Source organism: Eptesicus fuscus, chromosome 9 (assembly GCF_027574615.1).
Source record: "Eptesicus fuscus isolate TK198812 chromosome 9, DD_ASM_mEF_20220401, whole genome shotgun sequence".
NCBI classification, from domain to species: Eukaryota; Metazoa; Chordata; class Mammalia; order Chiroptera; family Vespertilionidae; genus Eptesicus; species Eptesicus fuscus.
Window position 1 is genome coordinate 68,850,424 of NC_072481.1, and position 8,509 is coordinate 68,858,932.

An 8,509-nucleotide genomic window follows, 5' to 3' on the forward strand; every position below is an offset into this window, starting at 1 on the left:
GCGAGATGATTTTACCTGGAGTTTGAGGGTCAAGGAAACCCCCAGCTGACATGTAGTAAAACTGGGATGGCAGACATGACTGGAAGCAAGTGACTTCAATGTCCTCACTTTAGGGGAGGGGTGTGTGTGTGTGTGTGTGTGTGTGTGTGTGTGTGTGTGAGCCAAACAGCCTCAGAGTTGCAGGGACCCACACGGCGGAGGCTGTTCCCTGACTCCTAGATCAGAGCTTCTGTTGGAATTGGCATATCCTTAGACATCCTTTTTTCTTTTCTCAAAATCCTCCCTTTAATGGAGCCTGAGACCTAGAGAAGTGCAATGACATGTAACCAGGGGCTGGGAGTGGCCCCCAAGTGTTTCTGACACCTGTGTCCCTCTTTGGGTCTTGCTGCCTTTCTGACTAACTCTGTGAGCAATTAGGGCAGCACAGCTATAGACAAAGGAAGACCTTACCTACGCCCACTTTGGGCAAGTTCAGGCAGCACAGGCTAAGTAAGGTCCTCTACTTGTCAACATGCCCTGTGTAATTGCTTATAGTGCCCCTTCCTTCTGGCCAGAGTCTTGTCTCTCTTGTTCAGGGCTGTATCCCAGCACCTGGCAGTGATAAGTGCTCTCTCACTGTTGATTGAGTGGATGAGATATACCTCCATCCAGCTCTAGTCATAGAAACCCAGACTGAAGCCACAAAATATCAGGCTCCTTCCCACCCTCAGCTTCGGTGGCAACAATTCCCCGTATTCAGATGGCCCTTTGCTATTTCCAAACCTATTCACTTACTTGGCTACATTCAATCTCGAGTACCCCTGCAGGGTGAACATTTGTCTGACAGTAAAGCAAGTCTTAAAGGTTCTGGACTCCTCTTTAGCACTTTTATTCAGGCCCACAAAGCCTGAAAAACCAAGTTGCTGTATATTATGTAGACTCCGGGGGAATTGCATCATTTCCCACAGTTTAAGATGGAATCCTAAATGTATGGCATTAAAGGGACTGTCCCTCCCATGGTTGTCTGTTGCACTGTAATTCATTCAACTGGAGTCCTTCCTGGGGATGTTCAGTCCAGATCTAAGGTGAGCACAATGCAGCTTTCTTATAAGCCTCTGGGTCTGGGAATACAAAGGACTTTCAGTCCAACACAGACTTGGGTGCACACCTTCCTCTCATCTCACTGGAAGCTCCCTGAAGGGAAGGGCCACATCTGTGCTGGTCAATTCTACAATCCCAGGACCTAGCCTTTTCAGTGGATGGATGGATGGATGGATGGATGGATGGATTAATGAAACTTCAAGGAATCTTCCCACTTTAGAGAAGCTTTGAGTCCTCCCTCCTTTGCTATTCAGTTGATTTCTTCACAAAGACCATTATCATGACCAGACAAAAAGGAGTGCATTAGCTGACTCAGAGAGTAGTTAAAAGTCCACAGAGGAGAGAGTTCTCATAAGGAATTTCTCCATAAAGAAAAAGAACCTAGAGGAAAAGTAATATTAAAAATGCACATGGATATTTTTTAGCACCAGGCACTTTATCTTATTTTGTTCTCACAAAAAGACATCCTGAGAGAAAGAACAACAATTTAGTGACTATTTCCCTATGTAGGTTACTTTGCTGAGGACTATCCATGCATCATTCATTTAAAATCCACACCTTAATCAGGCCAACCTTATTATTATCTCCATTTTGTAGATGAGGAAACTGAGACTTAGAGAGATGAAACATTTAGAATGGAACAGTTTTAAGAACTGGACCCAATTTCAAACCATATGGTCTTTATTGCTATGACTTATGGTAAGGCAGGTAATTTGATTTTCTTTTATAGAGAGATGAAGAAACTGAGAGGCTTAGAGAGCTCAAGAATCCTGCTCAAGCTAGTACATGGTAGAGCCAGGACTCAAACCTAGGTTGGCCTAACTTTGCTTATTTGTTTATTAGTATTTTTTAATCCTCACCCAAGGATATGTTTTTCATTGATTCTAGAGATAGAGGAAGGGAGAGAGGAGGAGGAGGAGGAGGAAGAGGAGGAGGAAGAGGAGGAGGGAGGAGAGGGAGGGAAGGAGGGAGAGAGAGAGAGAGAGAGAGAGAGAGAGAGAGAGAAAGAAAGAGAGAGAGAGAGAAACATTGATGTGAGAGAGAAACTCCACAACATAAGGGACAAGGAGGAAGAGGATGGAGGCAATGGAATGAATGACATCTGCCACTTACTGGCTACCTCCTTAGACACAAAGATAGAGGCCAATGTGATATGACTATTGAAGGGGCAGGTGAGACCCTGGACTCCAACCAAGCTGGATTGGGGATGGGCCCTTTCCCTCTCCTCTGTCTTGTTCAGTGCTAGGACTGGAATCCTTGGGAGCATCTAGAATTCACTCCCGCTGGGAACATTGGCTTTTTCCTGATTGATGGAGTCACCTCAAGACAGGAGTCCTTGGACACAAGATGAGGAAGAGGGCTGAGGCAGTGTGATAACATGAGCTGACCAATTTAGTGTGAAACATGCCTCCTCTATGGACACTTTCAGGGCGTGGGCTGAGGTTACACTTCTAAATGAATGAAGGTGATCAGGCAGTAGATATAGATCTATCATAATGTTACCACTTAGTGCTTGCTGTAGGATACTGTGCTCTGTCGAACTACATGAATTACACTTCAGCCACGCATAAGAACTCCTCAAAGTGAAACCGCTTTGAATGCATTACTTACCTCAACTTTTAGCTTGTCAGGGACAGTAATCAGAACCCCATGTCTTCTCCTGTTGTCTGTGCCTGCTAACCACCAGCCATGTGTGAGTGCATCTCCATCCTTGTTGGCCAGATGGGCAAAGCTTGTTGGGAGCTTTACTGACCGGGACATGGCATCCAGCCCGATGGCCAGATGCCAAGTGATAAAACCATTAGGTGGGGAGATGACTCCTTCAACACCTTCAGTGAGACAGGCGCTGGCCAGAATGTGCCCAGGGCAGTGTTTATAGACCTGAAACCTACACTGATGAAGTTTGCACTGGTACCTACTGCCAGCTCTTCTACCCAGAGCAGCTCGTCACATGCAAGGAAGATGCTGCCAATAACTATGCCTGCAGACACTACACCATTGGCAAGGAGATCATTGACCTCGTCATCGACCACATTTGGGAACTGGCTGACCAGTTCACAGGTCTTCAGGGCTTCTTGATTTCTTACATTTTGGGTGGGGGAATCAATTCTGAGTTTCACCTCCCTACTGATGGAATGGTTGTCTCTCTGTCAATTATGGCAAGAAGTCCAAGCTGGAGTTCTCCATTTTCCAGCCCCCCAGGTTTCCACAGCTGTAGTTGAGCCCTGCAACTCCATCCTCACCATCCATACCACCCTGGAGCACTCTGTTCCTTTGTGGTTGACAACGAGACCATCTGTGACATCTGTTGTAGAAACCTCAATACAGGGTGGGGCAAACGTAGGTTTACAGTTGTTCATATGGAAAATAATACAATAATTAATAACTAATAATACAAGAATAAACTCTCCATTTCGCATACTCACAACTGTAAACCCACTCTGCATTGAGTGCCCAACCTACACTAACTGCCTTATTAGCCACATTGTGTCTTCCATCACTGCTTCCCTCAGATTTGAGGGAGCCCTGAATGTTGATCTGACCAAACCCAAGACCAAACTGGGGCCCTAACCCCACATTCACTTCCCTCTGGCCTCATATGCCCCTGTCATCTCTGCTGAGAAAGCCTACCACAACCAGCTTTCTATAGCAGAGATCACCAATACATTTGTTGAGTCAGCCAGATGGTGAAATATGACCCTCACCATGACTTGCTGCTGCCTGTTGTGCCGTGGTGATGTGGTTCCCAAAGATGTCAGTGCTACCTTTGCCGCCATGAAGACCAAGGGTGGCATCCAGTTTGGGGACTGGTGTCCCACGGGCTTCAAAGTTGGCATTAATTACCAGCCTCTCACTGTGTACCTGGTGGAGATCTGGCCAAACCACAGTGAGCCGTGTGCATGCTGAGCAGCATCACAGCTATGGCTGAGGCCTGGGCTCTCCTGGACCACAAGTCTGACCTGATGTATGCCAATCATGCCTTTGTCCACTGTACGTGGGTGAGGGCATGGAGGAAGGAGAGTTTTCTGAGACCTGTGAGGGCATGGCTTCTCTTGAGAAGGATTATGAGGAGGGAGTGTGGATACTGTCAAAAGAGAGGGCAGGAAGAAGGAGAGAAATACTAATTACCATTTCTTTCAGCCCTGCAACATATCGTACTCTGAACTTCAGCTTCACTACCTGATAGATGTTAAAACTTTCTGGTTAGATTGTCTTCACTTTTACCTGTGATCATGTCTGTCTTTCCCCTGTGTACCTGTAAGATTTTCCCCTCATATGTCATAGTAAAGGCATTGAGAAAGAAAAAAAAAAGTGAAATACTTTCGCCGGCCCAGTATTTGTCATGAGGACACTGGGGAGGAGGGGGGATGAAGAAAAGTCTTCCATGGTTCCCAGATTGAGGGGAGCTTAATGAGGAGAAATGCCTGATCCCTGCATTTAGCAGCAAAAAAAAAAAAAAAAATGTCCTGTGACTGTCATTGCAAACCTGGAAGAAGCCCACAAGATCATTTTATCCAAATCCCTCCCATTTGCAGCTTGGCTGAGGGTGCAGTGTCATGCCCAAAGTCAGAGTCACTACCAACATCACCTGGCCGACAAGACCTGCTGGAGATTGTTGTTTTAAATTTTGGGTCTGGAGGAAGATGGCTGCCGACGGGAAGGCAGACTGCAAGATAGTGTGTGAGTGAGAAAACAAAGGGAGAGTGTGTGGTCCCACAGGGAGTGTTTGTTGGTGAGTTGAGGGACAGCTATACTCCAGGAGACTGTGGGGGACTGCTGGACGGGGCTCCCCTGACCGGGCAGCCCCCACAGCTGCTGGGTTCCCTCCTGGAGTGACCAGCTCAGATGCGGAGACCATGCCATCTTGAAGGGGAAAGTGGATGTTATCAGAAATCTGAAAAGCCCGGGGAATCTATAACTATGGCACCCACTGAACAGCTGTGAACCCGAGAACACCACACGGGTCCCCAAGTGGTGCAAGCACGCGGATTCAGAGGAGCTCTACACTCCACCACAGAAAGGTCAGATTTCGCCTGGGATAAGGTGAGGTCTCTGGTCCTGGCAGGAGAGAGAAACGCACGCACTGCGGGAGCTGGAGGACTGGGGGAAGTCTGCGCCTAGAAAAATCCGTGGCTGTTGGGGCTGGCGTGATCCGTGAATGTGGAAGGGGGTCCTCAGAGCTGCTAACAGAAGGGAACTCTAAAAAGCAACCCATTTTGATCTGGGCACAAAAGGACAGCCTAAAAATTTTAAAAGTGTGCTGGCTGCTTAGACCCAAGGGGAAAAAAGACTGCACAGACTTGTGTGCAGCCCCCGAGTTCGCATACTTACTCTGGTGTGTTTTTTTTTTCCCTCTTTAAATCCTTGCTTCTGATTACTAAGCCCAATACATAGGATCACCCAAATGGGGACACCCTAAGAGACTGCAGGGGAAAGTTGTTTTTCTGGAACCTGGGGATCAGAGCAGGGAATAACCATCAGAGAAACAGCTCTGGGGCAACCCACTCCCCCAAACTGGTATTAAGTCCCACAGGGAAAACAAAACCTAAACACTAGCTAGAGAGGACCTATAGACGTGGAGGTCAATCCAGAAACACTGCCACCTAGGGGTTGAATCACAAATTGACTCTTGTGTAAACACAAATAAAGGAATAGAAGAAATAAGGACGTACTGCCTGCTTAAAAATCAGGACTGGCTTACAACACTGAGGAGCAGTGGAACGCAGGGAACTTCAATACTGTCCTGACTAGGAAACAGGCGTGCCAAACAGAACAGTAGAGGAAGTGAATGACCTTCACTACTGCACATTTTTTTTTCATCTTTTACTTAAGAAACTAAATTTTTTTCTTTTTTTCCCTCACTTGATTTTACCTTTGTAATTATTACATTTTTATTTTCAATCAGTATTATTACTACTACTATTTTACCTTTTTTTTTTTAAGTGTCATTTTATTTTCTCTTTATTTCACTTTGGGATTAGTGTTCTACATTCTATTTTCATCTTTCCTTTAGCATCATTTTACTCTATCTCAACTTTACCTTTATGCTATCACTCTCTTCCTAACTTTTCCCCTTTTGTTGTCCTGTTTCTCTTACCCTATTCCTGCTTTAGATTTTCCCTATTCCTTCTTTTTATCCCCTGTTAAAATTTCACCCTACTTATATATCTAATTTCCAATTCCCTGCTCCAAGTCCATACACACCTCTCTCTTCTCTTTCTTCACTATCCAAAAAATTTTTTTTCTCTCTGTCCTTTTGTTGTTGTTTGTTTGTTAATTTTTTATGCTTGTTTGTGAGATTGTTTTTCTTTTTGTTTTTGTTTTGTTGTTTTGTTTTTGTTTGTTTTTTTTGCTTCTGTTTTCCCTCACCACACTCAATATTAGTTGTTGTTTGTAGTTTGCATTCATCTCCAGGTACTTGTTGCTGGCATGTGTTGGGATTAGTGGCTGTTCTATTGGAGTTTTCTCCCCATATACATATAGTTTTTCCCCCTCTTTTTCTTATTCTCTTACTTTTTTTTCTCTACCCAATTTTATTTTTACACTCCTTTTTTCCCTCTTCCCCTCTCTCTCCTATCCTCTAATACACCTTTCTCTGGTGGTCACCTTTATTTGGGGTTATTAATATCGTGAATACATTTGTGTTCAGTGCATTGTGCGTTGTACCTTGTTGTGTTGTATTTTGTGCCTTTAAATCAATGCAGGAGAGAGAGAACTACATAACCAGACACCCAGAGAAGAGACATCATGGGGAGACAAAGAAACAGCCAGCATATGAAAGAAAAGCAGGCATCACCAGAAAAGGAAGTAAACGAAATGGAGGCAAGCAACCTGTCAGAGAAAGAATTCAGAGAAATGGTCATAAGGCGGATGAAAAGAATGGAAGACATATTCAACAATATGTGTAAGAACCAAGAGGAAATGAAGAAGAAATGAAAAATGACATAGCTGCTATAAAGAACTCAATAGAAAGCATCAAGAGTAGACTAGAAGAAGCAGAGGACCACATCAGTGAGCTAGAAGACAAGGTAGAAAAAAATACCCAAGTATAGCAGCTTCTAGAAAAAAAAAATTAAAAAGCAGGAGGAGAGCCTAAGGGAACTTTGGGACAACACAAAACAAAACAACATCAGCATAATAGGGGTGCCAGAAGGAGAGGAAACTGAGCAAGGAATAGAAAACCTTTTGAGGAAATAATGACAGAAAACTCCTCTGATATAGGGAAGAAAAAACCCACACAAATCTAAGAAGCTCACAGAGTCCCAAGCAAAATGAACTCCAAAAGACTGGCACCAAGGCACCTTATAATTAAATTGGCAAACACCAACGACAAAGTAAGAATCTTAAAAGCGGCTAGAGAGAGACAGAAAGTTACCTACAAAGGATCCCCCATCAGACTAGCAACTGATTTCTCAACAGAAACACATCAGGCCAGAGGGAATGGAATGAAATATACAAAGTCATGCAAAGGAAGGGTCTGAATCCAAGAATACTGTACCCAGCAAGGCTATCAATCAAAATTGAAGGTGAAATCAGGAGCTTCACAGACAAAAAAGGACTATGGGTGTTTATTACCACCAAACCAGCAATGCAAGAAATGCTAAAGGGTCTGCTGTAAAAAAAAAGAAATAGGAAGTGAAGAAGGAACACAGGGGTAAAGAATAAAAATGGCGACAAACAAGTACCTATCAATAATAACTTTAAATGTAAATGGATTAAATGCCCCAATCAAAAGATATAGGGTAACAGATTGGATAAGAAAACATGAACCATATATCTGCTGTCTACAAGAAATCTAGCTCAGAAAAAAAGATGCACACAGACTGAGGGTGAAGGGATGGAAAAAGGTTTTTCAGGTGAATGGAAATGAAAAAAAAGCTGGGGTAGCAATACTTATATCTGACAAATTAGATCTCAAAGTGAAGGACATAAAAAGAGATAAGGAAGGCTACTTCATAATACTAAAGGGAGCAATCCAAAAAGAAGAAATAACTCTGGTAAACATATATGCACCCAATACAGGAGCACCCAAATACATAAAAAAAAAAACTCCTGGAGGAGATCAAGGGAGAGATTGACAGCAATACAATCATAGTAGGAGACTTTAATACCCCACTATCACCATTGGACAAATCCTCTAAACAAAAAATCAGCAAAGAAACATCAATCCTAAATGACTCATTAGACCAGATGGAATTAATTGCCATCTTCAGAACATTTCACCCCAAAGCCACAGAATATACATTCTTCTCAAGTGCACATGGGTCATTTTCAAAGATAGACCATATATTGGGTCATAGGCAAAGTCTCTTCAAATTCAAGAAGATAGAAATCATATCAAGCATCTTCTCAGATAACAGTGGCATAAAATTGGAAATCAACTACAATAAAAACAATCCAAAAAAATCAAACACATGGAGACTAAATA

The 8,509-nt window shown here is 43.5% G+C and overlaps 1 pseudogene; it reads left to right on the top strand.

Annotated features, from left to right (window-relative positions):
- Nucleotides 1-2,769: 2,769 nt before the first annotated feature.
- On the top strand, nt 2,770-4,205 carry LOC103297980 (tubulin alpha-1B chain-like; annotated as a pseudogene).
- The last annotated feature ends 4,304 nt before the right edge of the window (nt 4,206-8,509 follow it).